This window comes from Balaenoptera physalus (assembly GCF_965194825.1).
Source record: "Balaenoptera physalus genome assembly, chromosome: 18".
In the NCBI taxonomy this organism is placed as follows: domain Eukaryota; kingdom Metazoa; phylum Chordata; class Mammalia; order Artiodactyla; family Balaenopteridae; genus Balaenoptera; species Balaenoptera physalus.
In genome coordinates this window covers 865,511-885,986 of record NC_138899.1, presented here as the reverse complement: position 1 = coordinate 885,986, position 20,476 = coordinate 865,511, and the positions used below count along the sequence as shown (strand labels likewise).

The 20,476-nt window shown below is 55.8% G+C and overlaps 1 protein-coding gene and 1 long non-coding RNA gene across 10 annotated transcripts in view; one reads left to right on the top strand and one right to left on the bottom strand.

Moving 5' to 3' along the window:
- MCF2L (MCF.2 cell line derived transforming sequence like) overlaps positions 1-20,476 on the top strand; it is a 130,736-nt gene that overhangs the window by 18,427 nt on the left and 91,833 nt on the right. The window lies entirely within an intron of this gene.
- Positions 55-20,420, bottom strand: LOC309647535. 3 transcript variants are annotated; one of them, XR_014256152.1, is made up of 4 exons: positions 19,991-20,420; positions 11,015-11,450; positions 9,522-9,609; positions 55-8,126 (listed from the first exon to the last, which is right to left on the bottom strand). It is a non-coding gene; the product is annotated as an uncharacterized lncRNA (long non-coding RNA). The 3 variants fall into 3 exon arrangements; XR_014256154.1 differs by lacking the exon at positions 19,991-20,420 and adding an exon at positions 11,660-13,511; XR_014256153.1 differs by lacking the exon at positions 19,991-20,420 and having other exon boundaries at positions 11,015-13,511.

Genomic DNA, 20,476 nt, shown 5'->3' with positions numbered 1-20,476 from the left:
GGTCCACAGGGCTTTCGCAGCCTCAGCGGCACTGGGATTCGGGGCCGGCCATCCTGTGCCTTGTGGGGTGTGGGCAGCACCCCGCGTCGTGATGACCAGAGATGCCTCCCGACGCTGGCCAGTACCCAGGTTAGGGGCAAAATCGCCGCCCTCTCTCCCCCCACCCCTGCTCTGACAAGAGATGAAACTCCCACACAACTTTGCCCTCCAGGGCGGATGGTGCTGCTAGGCTGGGGGCTCCACGTCCAGAGACCCCTGGTCCTAAGCCCGCCCTGGAGGCCGCTGGGCGAGCTGCCGGCCGGTGGCGGGGGGCGGTTAGAACCACAAGGCCGCTTCCCCACTGCAGAGGCTCTCCTTACCGGTCACCCGCAGGTAACTCCCGGCTCCCCCGGGCCCCTCAAGCAAAGATTTCATTTCTCATTTTTTCACAATAAGTATTTTAAGTCCTTAGAAACATCTCGCCGCTTTTTCATGTAAATCTTGAAGCTATTGTGTTTTTTACAATAAGCCACTTGTAACTGGTTTATTTTGACACCCGTGCAAAGGCTGTCATAGCTCATTTTCCTGTGTGTCTGCGGACAGGAGTGTCCTTGGTGACGCTGACTCCCCGCCGCCCGGCACGTGGAAGGTGCCAACATGTGAACACAGGGACGCAGCGTCTCGCGGGCACCCGTGGTCAGCCGCGGGCGGAGATCCTGGCATCCTGGAGGGTCTGGGTTCCGTTAAACACTGACTTTGAAACCTGTGTGCTAGTATCTGAACATGGAAACTGCAAAAATGCTGTCTGGTTTTGTGTAAAATACAGTGTTTTGGGGCTTAGATACATGTACCCAAATTTTACTGACAGGAATGTCCCAGGGGTGCAGGGCATCGACAATTGTTGACACAGTGTGTCCCCGGCACGGACACCCTGAGAATTCCAATTCCCCTGCCCCCTGGTGGGCCGGCCTGGCCCCGCTAGACCCCCTCGTGCCAGCAGGTGGCACTGCTGGGCCGGCCAAGGCTGGACCACCTTTCCTTCCATGTTTAGGGGTGAAATGTGTCCTAAGGCTGTGACAGAATGGTGGGGACGCTTTAGGCGAGTACAGCTTGGATGAGCAGGGAAGTCAGGCCTGCTCCTTGGAGAAGCCGAGGGGTCCCAGGAGGCCTTGAGCCACAGGCTTGTGTACCAGCCCAGGAGGCACACAGGTGAGTTTATGCACAGGTGAGTTTACAGGCAGGTCACCCTTCCGGCTGGGGTGGCGCCTGGGCGAGCTCGGCGTTCTCTGAGTTTCTCCGCCAGCTTCTGGATTGTTGCAGGGAAAGTAGAAGAAAATGACTTGTGAGAAGCTCGACAGCGTCCAGGAAGGGCTGGTGTGTGTGAATGTAGATTGCCCGGTCCGCCACTCCCTTCAATTTTCATAACAGCTTATTTAGGCATAATTCGCGTACACGCAGGGCTCGGAGATATTGTGGGTTCAGTTCCAGGCCAACCAGAGTAAAGCAAGTACCTCGATGAAGCGAGTCACATGAATTTCTTGGTCTCCCGGTACATGTGAAAGCTACGTTTACACTATACTGCAGTCTGTTAAGTGTGCAACAGCATTATGTCTTAAAAAAAACCTACATACCTTAATTTAAAAATACTTTATTGCTAAAAAATGGCAGTTATCCTCTGACAACCCCGGGTTGCCACAAACCTTCAATTTGTAAAAAATGCAATATCTGCGAAGCACAATAAAACAAGGTGTGCCTGTACCATAAAATTGCACCCTTTTAAAATGTATAATTTGGTGGCTTTTAGTGTTCACAGAGCTGGGCAGCCACCAGTGTCTAATTTAAACCATCCCCTGGCCCCAAAGAAACCCCCACACCAGCACTGACTCCCCAGCCCCCTGCAGCCCCCGGCAGCTGCTAACCTGCCTTCTGCCTCTGTGGTTTTGCCTGCTCTGGATGTCTCAGTATGCGGCCTTTCGTGTCTGGCTTCTTTCCCTTAGCATGTTCTCAGGGGTCATACGTGTTGTAGCGTGTGTCAGCGCTTCCTTCCTTTCTGCGGCTGGATCGTGCCCCCCTGCCGTGTGTGGATGGACCTCACTTCATGTCCGTCAGTCGGTGGACTCTGGGGTTCTTCCCACGTCTTGGCTGCTGTGAGCACTGATGCGCTAGCGTCTGTGTGGCCCGGCTTTCCTTTCTCTTGGGCTGGACCTGGGATGGAGCTGCTGATCACGTCTCCCACAGCGGCTGTCCGCCCCCCCATCCCCACCAGCTGTGTCACTGTGCATCGTCTCTCTTTCGGCCGCCCGCTGGGAGGGAGGTGGTGCCTCCTGTGACCTGATGCGCTTTTCCCTGATCACTGACGATGGTAAGCATCTTTCCATGAGTTTGAAGGCCGTCTTTTACCTTCTTTAGAGAACGGTGAATGCAGGTCATTTTCATTAGGGGCGTTTGTCTTCTTACTGTGAGTTGTGGAGGGCTCTGCGTTTTCTGGGTACAAGGCCCGGGGCCCTCCTGTGTCCCTGGCTCTCACTCTGGGGCTCCCACCTGGTACGGCGGGTGCGCAGGCGAGTTGCTCGTGGTCGGGGGGCCCTTCCGTGCACAGTGGGGCGCGCGGCAGGTCCGGCCTCCACCCACCCATGCTGACAACCAAAACCGTGCCCGGGGCAGGAGTCTCCCTGTGGGAAGTGCCACCTCACTAATGCGCTGACCCCTGAGGACCCAGAGGGCGCTGGGGCTGGTTTCCTGCTGCGGTGAATGGGCGTGGTCCCCGGGGCTGGGTGCACTTTGGCCTATGACACCCTGAGTGGAGCGTCTCAGAGCAGAGTTTGTCTTGGGGAATGTGCCTTCCTGACGGGCAAGTTTCCAGGGTCCGGCGCTCCAAACCACGTGTTTTTTGCTTCTCAGGCTGCAGCAGGGCCTGGGGAGAGGGAGGAAGGTCCTGTGGGCACCACGGGGGTGGGGGGACCAGGGAATTGGGGGGTGGAGGGGTGAGTAAGCGGGACATGAGGGTAGGTCACCATGCCTCCAGCTTGTGTCCTGTGGGAAGGACCACATCACGGGGACACCCCAGAGCAACCTGGGGTGACCACAGGGCAGGCAGAGAGAGGGGGATTTTAGGGCAGTGAAACCATCTTGCACGATACCATAATGGTGGGTACGTGACATCATGCATCTGTCCAAACTCAGAAACTGCCCAACGCAAAGAGCGAGCTCTGACGTGAACCGCAGATTTAGTTCATAACAGAGAACATAGCACCACTGGTTCATCAGTCATAGCGCGGGTACCGCACCAGTGAGGGGGGATGCGTGGGGGCTCCCTGCACTTTCTCTTCCTTGTTCTGCAAACCTCAAACTGCCTTCAAAGTTGAAGTCTTACTTCTAAGTGCTTGTCGCGAAGGGGGTGATTCCACCTCACTGTCGTTGGGATCTTTTCCCACGAGGTGTGTCTGAAGCTGCGGTGACGGGTTTGCACCCTCACCTCCTGCACCGTCTTCTTGACCGTGGGCTGTGCGCCCACCCGGCTGAGCAGGTAGAGCCCGGTGGGCAGAGTCAAAGCCTCGTCTGTACGTGCGATGCGGTCTCGTTCTGCGTGCACGGGTGGTGATGGAGCGTGTCTGGCACGTTTATACACCCAGTACCTGAGGTGGTTAAGACAGATGATTGGGTTGGTACCAGCGTCCTTCTTAGACTTACAGAAACGAAGCACAGGTGGGTGAATCAGTGAGACCGTGGTTCGTTGACACGGATATTAACCATGTTTTTAATTTTTTAAACCCAGGACTCCTCCTGTGGCTTCCAGGTTGTTCCAGCCAGGTGGGAAACTGCGGTTATTTCCTGCAGAACACCTGAGCTTACCCGGGGGCCAGGCTTCTCTCTTCGGGGCATCATGTTTTGAGAGTATTTCTCTTTGAAATGCTAACACTTTTCCATTTGTATTTGTTGAAATTCCAGAGCTTTCCATGATGGATGCTAAAATTTAATCACCTTTTCGCTTTGTCAGCTTTTCATTTGAAATGTCAGAATGTAAGTAGGCACATTTGCTACCCAGTGAAATTACTCTAACTAAAGCTAGCCAACATCCTTCAACAGATATCCCTAAAGATCATTTTTCTTCCCTTTGCCATAAAAATGACAGTAACTCTAATCTCAAAATAAACAAAATAGATGCAGCTGTGACCCGCAGAAGCATAATTACTAGCTAGATACCTTGTGAGCCGACAAACCACTAAACTTTAAACCTATGTGAATGCACGTGTTCTACCCAACAGGCCGGAAGCAGACAAGAATGGCAGGTCACAGCTTTATTCCAGCCTCTCCGAGGAAGAGGGCTGTGTCTGCCCCAACCCTCCTCGGATTTTGCTGTGAAAATGGGCTGTAGGCGCCCTCAAGGTCAGCTCCCCGCCCCCAGGTCAGGGCCCTCCTCAAGGTCAGCGCCTGCCCCCAGGTCAGGGCCTCCTCAAGGTCAGCGCCCCGCCCCCAGGCCAGGGCCTCCTCTTACGTGGGAAACTGAGAGGCAGCCCCCTTTGTTGTCTCAGGAGTTTTTCTGAATGAATTCACCCAGAGCCCGAGGGAGGTGTGTATCCAGAGCTCGCTGGGTCAGAAGAGATGCTTGTGCTCTGATGTCACTTTAAAATTTAACCCGTGAAAGACCACCGCACAGAAGACAGAGCAGACAGACTCTCCCCTCATCCTTCCCCTCGGTAAACACGGGCCCCTGAACTTTACATGTGAAAAAAGTGAGAAGATTCTGAGAAGGAGGAGAGCAGCCGGGATCCCAGGGCCGGAGAAGGACACCGTGGTCCAGGCTGGGCGCTGGAGGAACCGGCAGCCGGAAGCGCCACTGGGCATAAACTGGGCAGAAAGCCCTGACCGAAGCCTGCTCTCTCCACCAAAGGACCAGGAGAGGAAGGACGGCCATTTCTGGACGATACCTGCTCCGCCCCAGCCTGACGTCACGGGAAAACTGTGCCCCTCTACCCGCCAGGCCCCAAAGACGGCGGGAACCTAGGCTCCCACCCTGAGAGGCTGCATGAGGCTCCCCTGCCTCATTCGGTGGTAATGAGTCCCATCCCAGCGCTGACACTTGAGGTCAGTGGAGACCACGTGGGGAGACCACGTGGGGAGCCTGGACGTCCCCCTGCCCTGGGACTCAGAGGAGGCTTAGTGGACCCAGGACTTTCACCACCACCGGGGGGACGAGCGAGCCCCCCCCCCCACCACAGTGACAGTGGGGACACTCAGGGAGCAGAGCAAGGAGCTCCAGACCCCCCGGCCGGGAGGCGTCAGTGGAGACCCCCTCAGCAGTGACAGGGAGCCCCCCGACCTCTCACCCTCTGCCCCAGATGTCGAGAGTCTTGAGTGTCACCGTTGGGGAACCTGGCCTCTACCCCTGCCGGGCAGTAAAGAGGCGGTGCCCTTACTTCCCTCCCTATTGGAGCACCCGGAGGAAGTCAGCCAAAACAGCAGATTTTTAACAAATCCAGAGTTTCGTAACATAATGCAAAAATGTCCACGTGTCCTTTGAAAACTAACTGTCGTATCAGGAACCAGGAAAACCTCAAAATGAATGAAAAAAGACAAGAGGTGTCAACACAGAGATGGGAGAGATGGCGAGACCGTCCGACAAAGAGGTCAAAGCAGCCACCACAAAACGCTTCACTGAGCGATTACAGACATGCTTTAAAAGGGAAAAATAAGAAATCTCAGCAGAGAAATAGAAGACAGAGAGAAGGAAATGGAAATTTCATAAATTTCATAAGTACTGTAATTGAAGCAAAAAATCCCCATCAGTGGGCTCAACAACAAAAGGGAGAGGACGGCAGAAAGAATCTATAAACTTGAAGATGAAGCAACAGAAATCACCCATCCTGAACAACACAAAGAAAATAAACTGAAGGAAAAAAAAAAAAGAACAGAGCCCTGGGGACCCGAGGGGATTCTAACAGAAGATCTGACTTTCCCGTCATTGGAGTCACAGGAGAGAAGACAGAGGCGGGGCTGAAAAGTACCTAAATAAAGGCTGAAAATGGCCCAATTTGGCAAAAGACACAAACCCAAATATTTAAGAAGTTAGTAGAACCCCAGTTAGAATAAGTCCCCCCGAACCACACCAAGACATATAGTTAAACTTCTGAAAGTTGAAGACAAACAAAAATTTCTTGAAAAGCACAGACTACCACAGTTCACTTGATAGGAAACAGATAATTTGAATAGTCTGAAGCTATTACAGACATTGAGTTCATAATTTTAAAACTCTCAAAAAAGAAATCTTCAGATCAAGATGGTTTCACTCAAGAATTCTACCAAGCGTTAAAGAACACCAACTCTGCACACCCTCTTCCTATTCATCTTATGGGGCGAGTGTTACAATGATGCCCAAACCAGACAAAAACGAGAAAGAAAACTATGGACCAGTAACCCTCGTGAATACAGACACAAAATCCATAACAAAATATTAGCAAATAGAATGAAGCAACATATAACAAGAATTATTCACTATGGCCAACTTGGGTTTAATCCAGGAATGCAAGGCCGGATCAATACTTGAAAATTAATCAGTGTAATCCACCATATTAATGAACTAAAGAAAAATCACATGGTCATTTCAATCAATGCAGAAAAAGTATTTCACAAAGTTCAACACCCTTTCAGAAACATAGGCATACAGGGGAGCTTCTTAACTTATCAGAGTACTTACAAAAAAACTCCTACAGCTGACATTACACTTCGTGGTGAGGACTGCATGCTTTCCCCATACAGCTGGGAACAATTTTCTCAACATTGTATTGGAAGTTCCTGCTGGTGCAGTGAGTCAGGAAAAGGAAATAAAAGGCATGGAGATTGGCAAGGAAGAATTAAACAGTCTCTATTTACAGATGACACGATTATCTAACTATAAGATCTCAAGGACTCTACAGAAATGCCCTGGAACTAATAAGTGAGTTTAGCAAGGCTGCAGGATACAAGATAAACATTGAAAAATCAATTGTATTTCTCCGTATAGCAATGAACACATGGACACCAAAATTAAAAATACAATACCATTTACAGTTACTCCAGACAAATAAATACTTAGGTGCAACTCCAACAGAACACGTACACGGCTTGAAAACTAGAAAATGCTGATGAAGGAACTCAAATACCTAAATAAATGGAGAGACATACTGTGTGTATGGATTGGATGTCTTAATATAGTAAAGACCTCAATTCTTTCCAAACTGATTAACAAAATTCCTATCAAAATCCCAACAAAAATTTTTTGTAGATATAGACAAGATTATCGTAAAATTTGTGTGGAAAGTCAAAGAGGTAGAATACCTAAAATATCTTGAAAAAGAAGAATAAAGTAGGAGGAACCAGTCTAAATGATAGCAAGGCATTATTCTGCCACAGTAATCGGGACGGGTAGGAGCTGGCAGAGGGACAGACAGTGGAGCGGAATACAGAACTCAGAAGTAACCCCACACAGACGGACCAACTGATTTTTGACAAAGGTGTAAAATCAGCTCAGTGGGGGAAAAACAGCCTTTCAACAAATGGTCTGGAGCAGTCGGACATCAGAGGCAAAACAAAAACGAACAAAAAACCATGACTTAAGTTTCACACCTTATACAAAAATTCACTCGAAATGGGTCACAGATTTAAACATAAAGTGTAAAACTATAAAACGTCAGAAAAAAATATAGTAGATGATATTCAGGACCTAGGAATAGACAAAGAGTTCATAGACTTGATGCCAAAAACATGATAAAAGAAAAAACGGGTAAATTAGACTTTATCAAAATGAAAAACGTATGCTCTCCAAAGGACCCTGCTAGGTGAACAAAGAGAAGCTACAGATAGGAGAAAATATTTGCAAACCACAAATAAAGGACTAAGGAGTCTCAAAGCTCACCGGTATAAAAGCAAACAATCCAGTTAGAAAATGGAAAACAGAGATGAAGAGGTATTGATGACAAAGGAACACCAGAAAGGTGATTAGGGAAATGCAAAATAGCTACGAGCTACAGTTACACACCTGTCAGAGGAGCTAAAGTGAAGAACAGTGGCTGCACCAAATGCTGGTGAGGGTGCCGAGAAGCTGGATCTCTGCGTTGATGGTGGGGATGAATGTAAAATGGTACAGCCATCTGGAAACAGTTTGCCAGTTTCTTTTAAAACAAAACATGCAGCTGTCATCCAACCCAGCAAATTGCACTCCTGGGCATGTATCCCAGAGAAAGGAAAACATATTCACACAAATTCATGCACACGAATGTTTCCATTAGTTGTATTCATAGTAGCCCCAAACTGGAAAGAACCCTAGTGTCCTTCGATGGGTGAATGGCTAGAAAAAGCTGTGGTCCCTCTCTACTCCGTGGAAGGCTAACTACTCAGCAAGAACAAGGACAAACGACAGGTTCACAAAACCACCTGGGTGAACCTCCAGAGAGTCAGGCTGAGTGATTCCATTTAGAGAACATTCTTGAAATGACAGCCCTATGGAAATGGAGAAAAAACTAGTGGTCGCCAGGGTTCAGGAGGGGGTGGGAGGGAGGCGGGTGTCTCTAAAAGGGGACCATGTGGTGATGGGGAGCCCAGGGTGAGGGCTGTGTCGGTGTCAGTATCCATGCTGTGACATCTTACTGTACTTTTGCACGCTGTAACCATTGGGGGGAAAAGGGATCTCTCTGGATTATTCCTTATAACTGCATGCGAATCTACAATTGTCTTTAAAAAAAGGAAGTTAATAATCCACAGCCCTATTCACTCACTGCCAACCAAGTCCACACATATGTGCTGGGTAGGAAGGGTTTTGCCAAGACGTAGAATCTTACTTGCAGTGGGAAGGAGGGGGAAAAGAGCTTTCCTTTTAGATAGCTGTGACCTTGACTGGCTTAAAATAAACATTTGCTACAGAGTTATAGGTCCAGATCTACAAGTTAAAATAGATGTTAAGGTAGGTTAAATTCAATTTCAGTGACCTTGGTGTTGAGCCTTGGAAAATACGGCCTCTTAAGTTAACGCTTGAACAAATGACATTTCTGAAATTAAATCAGGTATGTTTAAATATTCAGTGGTAGGCAAAGGAGATGGAGGCAGCGGCCCGATTCCAAGGGGAGTGTAGTTGCTTCCTGCTGCTGCTGGAGCCTCAGCGGGGGCTGCAAGGGAGCTCAGAGCACACCCCCCGCCCTCCCCCCTCCGCTCCCCCCGCCCTCCCACTGCCTCCCTCCTGCCCTCCCCCCACTGCCCTCCCCCTGCCCCCTACCCTTTCCCCTGCCCCCCACTGCCCCCCCACCCTTTCCCCCGCCCTCCCCCACTGCCCTCATCCCGCCCCCTGCCCTCCCCCCTCCACTCCTCCGGCCCTCCCACTGCCTCCCCCGTGCCCTCCCCCCACTGCCCTCCCCTACTGCCCTGCGGGCACCGCCAGTGTCACTGTGTGCGCTTCACACACATGCCCGGCTTCCCGGTTCCTTCCTGGAGGTCTCAGCGCCAAGGCGCCCCTGCGTCATCTTTTCCACTGACCACGTCCCTGGGGAGAGACAGGAGGCCCACGGCCCACGTACCAGCCCCCGAGCCTCTGCAGAGCCTGAGTGCCTGTGACCCCCTCCTCTGGACCTTCTGGTATTTTGTGGATTGTTGGGTGGGGAGAATCTGAAAACGTACAATAAAATCAAATTTAAAGTTGTTACTACTAGTTTTCTAAAGAAAGTAATAAACCAACTTCCTAATTACAGATTGGCATGTCCTCCCATGTTTACTGTTTTGGACCAAAGTCCCCGGGGCAGGAGTGTAAACAGCACAGAGACGTGCGTCAGCCCGGGCGCCCCGAGAGGACCCGTTATCATCGCCATCGGTGACCCCTATTGTTAGCAGTTTCCTTTCCACCCAGACGTCAAATCCACTGCCAGGGAGAGCCCGGCGGGGGGCGGATAATTAAGGCGGCAGGCGACAGTTACACACCCGCCCGTTTGGGGAGGAGATACTGTTTTTATGGAGAGCAGTTGGTACTCAGAAGGTCCGAGGTACCTTGGGTGTGAGGGGCTACTTTGTGCGAGTCTGTCCTGTGGGCTGGTGCTGGGGTGCGACCCACCCCCAGGGAGCTGAAAGGGGCGCTGCTCCCTGCGGGGAGAAGAGGATGCTGCCCTTTGCCAGGGGCCCTATTTTGGCATCAGTGCTCATTCCGTGCGTTTTTGGTGGAAGGAACGTTTCCAGCCCTGATCTCTGTAGGATGTGGTGAAGGGCTGGCCACCTGACACTCATCCGAGAGAGGTCTGACGTGGGTGTTCGTCTCCTCCAGAGCCCAGCAGACAAAGGTGCACACTAGCGGGCGCACACGGAGCCGCCAGCCGCCCGAGGGGCCGCGGTTGGGAGCCTAAGACGGAAGCCGTGACCTCCGTGTCACAGGGTTCACCTGTGCAGGGGCACAAATGGCAGAGACAAGGGTGGGAGAGCCCCTGCGGGTGTCCCGGCCCCCAGGGACTGCCATGACCCCTGTTCCCTGGCCTGCCGTCCACGGCCTCCCAGTGGGAATCTGGGAGCTGCTCCCAGGAGGGGGACCAGGCAAAGGCAGGACTGGGGAGGGGCCGCCCGGCCGGAAGACTGTGTCTGCGTCCAGCGTTCTGATGCTCTCTGGACGGGACTGTATTTGACAGTCTCCTTCGGCCACCCTCCTGGCCTTTCTCAGCGGCTGTGAAGTCGTGAGTTAAGTTTGCTATTCCTGGAACTTCTCCCAAACTTGTCTTATCACCCAATGAGATTGTAAGTGCCCAGAGCCAGGGTCGTATTTCACTTTCCTGTGACACCCGCCTTCCCAGGCCTCAAACACAGTGGTAGCAAAAGAATGAAATCTCCCACCTCTGCCCCACCCGGCTCAGGTCCCTGTGGGCTGCCTCGCTGCCCTCGGTGTCCCCCCTCCCTGCTCCAGCCCGCACCTCCCCGGGGAGGGGACACCTGGCACCGCCCCCCCGCCTCACGCTGGTGTTGTGCTCTCAACGCCTGGCCAAGATGTCCAGCCCGAAAGAAGGAAACCCTGTCGCTTGTCACAACGGGGACTGACCTGGAGGACATTACGCCGGCTGACATGAGCGGGCAGAGAGGGGCAAAGGCTGCGAGGTCCACAGCTGCGAGGGCTGTGAGGTCTTAGTAGTCAGACCCGGAGGAGCAGGCGGGACGGGGGCCGCAGGGGCTGCAGGGGAGGCTCAGCGGGCGTGGAGTCTCCGTTACGGAGGCGAGGGTGCCCTGGAGCTGCTGACGGCACGGCGCCCTGGCCGAGAGCTCGGTGCTGTGCTGCTGTGCACCTGAAACCGCGTCAGGAGGGCAGGTCTCACGTTAAGCGTTCTGGCCGCAGCGAAGGCGGTGCAGGCAGCTCGGGGTGAGGGCGCCCTCTGTTCCCTTGGCTGTGGAGGGGCTCTCGGTGCCCTCGCAGGTCCAGACTCATCGCCCTGTACACGGTAACGGTGCGGCTCTTCGTATCTCAACTGTCCTCAGTAAAGCTGCTCAAAAACGGAAATAGTGAAATAAAAGAACACCACATGTTAGTGGAGCCGCTTTAATTTTTCACTCTCCCTTTATTGAACCTCATGATTCCCCTGACCTAGTCCGGCAGCCACAGGGGCCACCTGGAGGCTGGGCCCCTCTGAACAACCGTCCCCTGTGGGCTGAGCCCCTCCCCGCGGCATCCCCTACGGCCAAGGCCCCGGACCTCCGGTTTGATGAGGCGGCTGGGCCTCAGGAGGACCGGGCCCTGGGTTTCTGGGTTCTGTGTGCTCGTTGCAGGGTTGGGTGCGTGGCTTTGCAAACATCAGGTGCTCATATTTGCTGGCTTGCCCTGTAAGGAGAAAACAGCCCTGGGATACTCGGAGCTACGCCGTGTCACACCCGCTGTGCCCTGAGGGGCCGCTGGGCCAGGGCCAGGCTGGGGGCCCCGCGTCATCAGACCTCAGGAGTCGGGCAAACGAAGAAGACGTGACCGCGACCTGGGCCACAGAGGGGGCGGCTCAAGTCCGTGCTGGACAAGTGGACCCGCCGCCGAGCAGGAGTGCAGCCTCGCGTCCGTGCTGGGCCTCAGGGCTCAGGGGTTGGCGAGCGTGGGGTCCCCCCGGTCGCCCTGAACCACAGGGACAAGGCCAGTGGTCCATTCTGGGTTTCCTGCCTGATTCTCTGAATATTACAGCACTGCTAATATTTATCGAATGTGTACCATGTGCCAGGCACTCTTCTAACCGTTTCCACGTATTTAATCCTCAAAACAACCCAGTGCTGTAGGTATTTTGTGGTCCCCATTCACAGATGGGGAAAATGAGGCAGAGCGTGACTAAGAAACTTCTTCAAGGTCACCCACCCAGTAAGTTAAGTGGCCAGGCCGGGATGTGAGCCCAGGTTGCTGACTCTGGAACCCAAACTCCGAGCTGCGCCGCTAGGCAGAGTCTCCCAGAGGGGCGTTTCCACCCCCAAAAGCACATTGTCAGCATTCGGCCTTCCGTGGGGATGTCTCCCCAGAGGCCAGGGTTGGGGTTCACGGTGGGGATGCCACGTGCACAGCCCCGAACACGGGGGCCTCTTAAACGCGCGCGCAGGAGATCCCCAGGCGCTCGGAGACTAAAATCAACTCCAGCTGCTAGGACCCGGTGTAAGTGTTGAACTGAGTCCCAGAGGGAGCGATGCCAGATCCCTCAGGGCCAACCGCGTGCTCTTCTCTAGTCTCCTTCGGTTTCTTGGAAAGTATCTGAAACGAGGGAAGAAAGTCCAGATGCCCCCGTGCACCGAGTTACCGTTCCTGCTTCCCAGGAGGCGTGATTCCCGAGGAACCGAAAGAGCCCAACACAGGTGCGAGGTCGTGGGGCTGGCGCTGCGCCCGACCCTAACCCGGGGCATCCCGAGTCGCTGCTTGGACCTGACGCTCTGTCCTGAGAACCTGAACTGAGGTTCACACGACGTGAGGACAACGGTAGACGTCAAAGCGCGAGTTCGCTTTAAGCATTTTGCCTCTTAAAACTCTTGTGTTTCCCGACCGCGCTCGTTCTGGGCGACGGGCCATGTTTATAGAGCGAAGCAGGAGTGTCAGGGTCTGGAGAAGGGACACAGACACGCGGTTCTCGCTCCGAAAGCTCGTTTTGCTTATAAGCGAGGTCGGTGTGCCCTAACAGAGCACCTCGCCCGTTTGTGACACCCACTTTAGAGTCAGAGCTCCTGCCGACGTGTGCTGGGCCCGAGGGACAGCAGCGCATCACCGGGCCGCGACTGTCCTCGGGTAGCTTGCGACCCGCCTCGCCGCCCGCGCGCTCTCCTCGGGGGGCGTCCAGTGCTGTTGGGATGCACGAGGCGGCCCCAGGCGAGGCTGTGTCAGCCGTGTTCCGATCAGGGCCCCCGGAAGCCAGGCGCGCTGGGCCTGAAACCTCACACTGCTTCACTGGCCTGACCGCGGGCGGACGTCCATCAAGGCCGGACACCCGGCGTAGTTTTCCTCGAGTATCAGGCTTGTCTGCTGAGCTGTCACGTCTTCTGGGCATTCGTGTAACATCTGGGGATTTTATCAGCTCCCAGGTGGGCGGATCCCACTGTCCTCACGCCAGGCAGCCCGGGCACTTTGGTGGCTCTGTAGCAACCCGCCTATGTCATGGGAGCCACGGCTCCTTTTCTCCCCCCTCCGGATGGCCGTCCGCGTGACGTGACGCCTCATTACAGGCTGATGTCCTAGGGAACAAAGCAAAGCGCTCAGGAGGACTGGAGCGTGGCCGTGACTGTGACCAGACGAAGCCAGGACCTGCTGTCCAGGGCAACGCAGGAGGGGCCCCGGAGACCACCGGGCTGCTGTCACAGCTGAGTGCAAGGGCCGGGGGGCTGCTGCTGCCTGGGGGGGGCGGTGCTCCCGGCATCGTGGCACCTCACTCCTGCGCGGGCCCGGGCGTGGTATGGGCCTAGGTGTGCCGTGGGCCCAGGTGTGCTGTGGGCCCAGGTGGCCGCCCCTCCGGAGGGTCGGGGGTTAAACCTTGGTGTTGTCGTGGCAATGTCTTCTCTGCAGGGCTCCAAGCTGGGAAGGCTGCGTGAGGGCGGCCCCCGGGGCCTGCACCGACCCCCCCCCCGCCCCATCTTGGAAGACAGCCCCCCCAGGGCCTTAGGATCTGGACGGGCTCGGGGCCTGTTACCCTCCGTTCTTCCCTTCCTCCCCTTTGGGACGGGGCTGTTTGTCCCTCGGAAGCGGTCGCCTGTCCCGTCTGACGGGCTCTCGGCCGGAGGGGACCTGGCCTCGGTGACTCGCCTCGGCCATGTCGTTCAGGTGAGGCTTGGGACTTTGCTGAGTTGACGCCAGAGCAAACACGTTCTGCGTGTGAGGGTGTAGATTTTGGGGGGCCAGGGGCAGAATGCTGTGGTCGGGCTGTGTCCCCCCCGCAAATTCATATGTTGACATCATAACTCCCAAGGTGATGGTGTTAAGAGGTGGGGGGCTTTGGGATGATTAGGTCATGAGGGTGGGGCCCCATGGGATTAGGGCTCTTATAGAAGGGACCCGAGAGAGTCCCTCACCCCTTCTCACGTGTGAGGACACGGCAAGGAGGCCCTAGAAAGGGGGCCCTCCCCAGACCAGACCACGCTGGCGTCTTGGTCCTGGACGTCCAGCCTCCGGAACCGTGGGAACTAAACTTCTGTTGTTTACGAGCCGCGAGCCTATGCTGCTCTGCTATAGCCTCCACACCGACTCAGGCGCGGCAGGAAAGTGCCAGGTGGGTCCTTGCAGTTACTTACTGCTTTACATCTGAACAAAACGTTCTTCCCAGAAAGTCGAAACCGCTCTGACTTGGAGGCCGCTCAGGCCCACGAGGAGATGCACAGGCCCAATGCCCCAAAAGACCTGTCCAAGGTGCCCAGCGGGGAGGCGGCAGGGCCGAACCCCAGCCTGGCGACATCCTTACAGTAAGCGCAGAACCCGGCGATGCCGGTGCTGTGGGTCCCTGCAAGCCGGGGGGCGTGGGGGTGGATCCCAGACGGGCACTGCCCTCCCCCCAGGCCCCGCCCTGTGTGGCTGCAGGGGGACCTGCGGCCCCAGCAGAACAGGGGCTGAGTTAGGGGCGCAGCCCTCTCTGAGGCGGGCTCCACAGGGGTCCCCACCTGCTCACTCGCAGCCTGAGAGCATCACTCAGACCAGAGGCTTTTCATTTCCCAGTTAGGATCTTTCTGGACAGTCAGTCCTGCGTCCCAGAGTCCTTGTCCCGATCGGTCGGAGTCACTTATGGCCCGCTGGGGGATCTTTGTGAAGTTTCCCTTAAACCATCCCCAGTAAATTGTGGAAGGGACACCCTGCCTTGCTCCCAGGTAAGTTATGCTGTGCCAGCAGGGGAGCACTCTGGAGTTCGCACTTCCTCTCAGGATGCACAGGGCACTGGGCTCCTTGCTGAGCTCAGGAATGGCACTGCAGAGCCTGTCAAGGCTGTGAAAGGGCAAAGCTGGAGAAGCAGGGCCTCGGTCTGCGGAGGTGTCTGGTTAACCTGAGCCTCGTGAGGCAGGATGCCGTCTGCAGGTTCCCCAGCTGGGCGGGGATCCAGCAGGTGTGGCCATGCCCAGGCCAGCCCCTCTGTTACCTACAGAGGGCGTCCCGGTGACTTTTTATTCTGAGTCCAGAAGTTTATTAATTGTTGTCATTCAGTTAGCTCAGCTCAGTTTCCAAGGCTCAGTCCTGATGTAAAACCTCGGCCTCCATCTCTCCCTCTCCACCCCGTCCCGCCCCACCTGGGCGCAGGTTTGGGATGGATGGGGCGCTGCTCTCCACTCTCCCTCCCCCAGCGTCTCCCTGGACCCAGGGCGGGGCAGGGCGGGGAGATGCATGCACGTGCACGTGCGGGCTGACTCGCGGGCTGTCTCCTGGAGACCAGCGTGTGGGGTTGGCCGGGCGCACCACCGCCACCCCTGTGGCGCCACTTCCAGCCGATCCCGGTGATGGCCACCCTCCCCTGGAGCCTCTGCACCAAACCTGGGCCATGGGACCCCTACCGCCTTTTGGGTGGATGCCCCTATACACACTGTCGAGTTTAAGGTGCGCGGTGACAGTGTGATACATGGTACATCAAGGGAGCACCACGGTGAGCTTAGCTAATGTCTCCACCACATCACATAGTTACCATTTCTCTCCTGTGCTAAGAACCTTCGAGATCTACCCTCTTAACAACGTTCACATTTACGATCTGGTGTTGATAACTGTAGTCACCTCCCTGAACGCTGGAGCCTGGAACTTCCTCATCCGCAACTGTAACGGGAGGTTTGTACGCTTGGGGCACCATCTCCCCATCTCCCACAACAACCCCCTGCCCGCAGCCCTTGGTAACCACCATCCTACTCTTTCTCTGAGTTTGGTTTTTTAGATTCCACATATAAGTGAGATCACACAGTGTTTGTCTTTCTGTGTCTGACTTATTTCGCTCAGCATAACGCCCTCAGGGTCCATCCATGTTGCTACAGATGGCAGGATTTCATTGCTTTTTACGTCTGAGTGATATTCCATTGTGTGTACGTACATCTTCTTCATCCATTCATCCGTCGATGGACACTTAGGTTGCTTCCATATCTTGGCTACTGTAAATAATGCTGCAGTTAACATAGGGGTACTTATATCTTTATGAATTCGTGTTTTTGTTTTCTTCAGAAAAATGCCCAGAAGTGGAATTACCGGATCATATGGTAGTTCTGTTTTTAGTTTTTTGAGGAACCTCCACACTGTTTTCCACAGTGGCTGCTGCACCAGTTTACATTCCCACCAACAGTGCACGAGGGTTCCCCTTTTCCAGTCCTCACCAGCACTTGCCACCTCTTGTGTATTTGATGAGGCTCTTCTGGCAGGTGAGAGGTGGTGTCTCCCCGAGGTCTCTTTGCATCCCTGACATCCTTGGTGTTGAGCGCCCTCCAGCCATTCTCGTGCTATGTGCTGGCGGAGCCACAGCTGGTCCCTCCCACAGCATCCTGGGTGAACCCTGCCTTTTGTCTTCTGAGTGTTCTGTCCGCGCCTTTGGCCCGGGGTTACAGGAAAGGCAGCTGATGCGGCCCCAGGCCGGGGACTTATCCTGGGAGCCCCGTGAGGGCAGGGACCGCCCCCAGCCCCCGCTGCCTGCTCAGCACTCACCTGGATCCAGCGCCCAGGGGGAAGTTGCCCAGGAGAGGCGGGTGTGTCCTGAGGTCCCCGAGGGCCCGGGATGCCCCCTCAGATGGACGCCGGCTCTGTGCCCCAGCTCACAGGTGAGGCTGTCTGCCCAAGGCTGCGGGCTTCTTCACAGCGTCCTTTTCAAGTCTCCCCTTTTTCTTTGCTGCCCTCCGCCGCCATGTGGGACAGTCTAGTGCAGGAAACAGCCGCACCCAGGCCTGGCGGGCGGCTCCCGCTACCTTCCAAGAGCCATGTCTCCACCTCTCCCAGGGCCCCCTCCTCTCTCCCGAGGGCGGGCTCCCCCGGCGCCTGGGTTCTCAGAACCCGACCTGCACACCCTCCCAGCTCTCCTGTTTCTCGCCTCCCCTTTCAGGGCTGACTTTCTGGAACGGTTGCTAAGAGGATGTGTTCGGTATCCGGGGATAATCTTACGTTCTGCCTATTCTTTCTGGGACGGGCCGAGGCAGTGATGCAGAGTAGGTCTGTGCTCTTGGGACACTCAGGCTAAGATGCTTTGTGCAGGGTGGGGTCTGGGGGTGACATTCCAGTTGATCCGTGACAGTGTTTCCCTGAAGCAAACACTTGTTTTTAGGCCTGTGTTTATACGCATCAAAGTTTGATCCTGTCTCTGACACCTTACCAGCTGTGTGACCTTGGGCAAGTTACTGGACCTCTCTTTGCCTTATTCTGTAAAACAGGGTAGAAACAGTGCCTGCCTCCTAAATCCTTGTGAAGATTTAATCAGTTCACATCACGGAAAGAACTTAGGAGTGTCCCGGAAACATAGTAAGTGCTCAGTAGTGTTGGGTGTGATTGTTATGACTGTTACACTTTACGCCACATTCAGTGATTTTTATGGCAAGATGGCACCACGTGTGCCATAATTTAAGGAGCGAGTAAAGGTCCGATATAGATTGAGACGGAGGGAGGGACTGGCTCACGGGATCATGGAGGCCAGCAAGTCTGAAGTGTGCAGCGTGGCCACAGGCTGGGGACCCTGGTCAGTCTGGAGGCAGAATTCCCTCTCCCGCGGGGACCTCAGTCTTCTCCTCTTCGACTGATTGGACGAGGCCCACCCGCACCAGAGAGGGTGATCTGCTGGTCTACATATTCATCATGGCTACAAAACACCCTCAAAATGACATCCAGACAGTTTGAGCAAACTTCTGGGCACCGAGGCCAGCAGACTCAACCCTGAAGCAGCGCTGGGTTTAGCGGCTTGGTCTCAGAAACGTACCAGCGAGAGGTGCTTCAGGGGAGGAAGCTGAGAGTGAGCGACTGACAACGGGACCGGGAGTCCGTGAGAGCAGCAGGGCCAGAAGGTTCGCCTTCTCCTCTGTTTTGCTTTTGGTTTAAAGATGGGCTAGACCCCGGCAGCAGTTCTCAAAGTGTGGACCAGCGTCACCGGGGTTCCCGTGAGAAGGGCATGTTCCTGGGTCCCCCAGACCTACTGGATGGGGAACTCTGGGGGGAGGGTGCTGGCCTTCCGGGGCTAACGAGCTCTCGGGGGACCCCAGTCACCTCAAGTTGGAGCACCACTTGCGCACACTTTTGTGCCTGAAGAGGGGGAAGGCCAGGACAAGGAGGAGGGGGTGGTACCTGGGAGAGAGGAGGCCCCGCCCAGGTGGCTGTGGAGGCCTGAGGGCACGTGGCCTGGGGCCAGTTGAGCTCCAGGACAAGTGTGGCTGTTTTTGCCCTTGGACCAGTGGGAAGGCGGATGTGCCGCCCTGCACTTTGGGGAGGGCTGGGCCAGCGTTTCTGGACGCTCCGCCAGGTGACTGGCCTTCCCTGAAGTTGGAGGTGGGAGGTCGTGATGGGGGCGGGCTGGCCTGGCGCGGGTACAGCGGGGTTTGCTTCAGCTGCAGGAGCCCAGGCCGTGTGTCCACAGGGAGAGGCCACCCTCTGCCCTGCAGCCACACCTTTCCAGACCCCCACGCCCTTCGCTGGGCTCTACTCTGAACCACACAAAACTGCTGACATTCAGTGGGTTTTGACGTTAAAAAAGAAAAATCAGGGCTTCCCTGGTGGTGCAGTGGTTGAGAATCTGCCTGCTAATGCAGGGGACACGGGTTCGGGCCCTGGTCTGGGAGGATCCCACATGCCGCGGAGCAACTAGGCCCGTGAGCCACAGCTGCTGAGCCTGTGCGTCTGGAGCCTGTGCTCTGCAGCAGGAGAGGCTGCGATAGTGAGAGGCCCGCGCACCGCGATGAAGAGTGGCCCCCGCTTGCCGCAACTGGAGAAAGCCCTAGCACAGAAACGAAGACCCAACATAGCAATCAATCAATCAATAAAAATAAATAAATCTTTAAAAAAAAAAAAAAAAAAAAAAAAGAAAAATCAGTTCTTTAGCTTTACTCCACACTTTCCATGTGTGGCTATTATACCTTCATTTCATGTTGCAATTATGTGTTTCCAGATCTTTCTTGCCCCCAGACCCTTGAGCGCTGAGGGCAGACGCTGGGCCACCTTCACCTTTTTACCCTACCCTCCTCCCCGCTAGCGGTGCCGACGGTTAGTGGGCACACACTGTGCTGACACGAGCTGCCCACCTGAACCCCCAAAACCACTTACGGAAACGGGCACTTCCTCCTAAGACACTCCCTCTGTGACGCCAGCCTCTAAGGGATGGCCAGCCCCTCGGTAAGGAGAGGCCAGTCAGGGTCCAGAGAGCGCACACATGGTCCACGCACATCCCTGGGAAGTGGTGCCATGGCCGGGCACACTCACGACTGGCATCTGCAGGATGCCGGGGTGCAGAACGTACTGGGTGGCTTCGTGCCAACCGTGGCGAGGTCACAGGACCCGAATCTGGGCGCGCGCTTCCCTCCTGCGCCTCTCCTTGGGGCAGGCGGCGCAGGGGGAGCGGCCGGTCCACCCCTCCACCCGCGGACCCACCGACCCACTCACCAGGGGCGGCGCGGGGAGGGCGCGCTCGGCTGCTGCAGCCTCTGCACCTGCCTGGGGGCGGCCGGAGGTAACGGCGGGCAGGTTCCGGTGCTTGCGCCCGCAGCTTCCCCTGTCTCTCCGGGCGCAGAGACTCGCGGCTGGAAGGGTGGGCCGGGCTGCGCCTCTGCGCCCGCGGGGCGGGGAGGGGTGCGCTGCGGGCTGAGGTCGGGGCGGGCTGCGCCCGCCCGCCCGCGGGGCTCCCAGGTGGCCTTGGGGGTGCACGCGCGGGACTGTTCGGGGTCCGTAGGTGCGCGCGCGGGGCTCCCGGGTGACCGCGGCGGGGGCCCTTGCCGAGCGCCCTGGCCACCGCGGGGGTGCACTCGCGGGGCTCCCAGGTAGCCTTGGGGGTGCGCGCGCGGGACTGTCCGGGGTCCGTGGGTGCGCGCGCGGGGCTCCCGGGTGACCGCGGGGGTGCGCGCGCGGGACCGTCCGCCGTCCGTGGGTGCG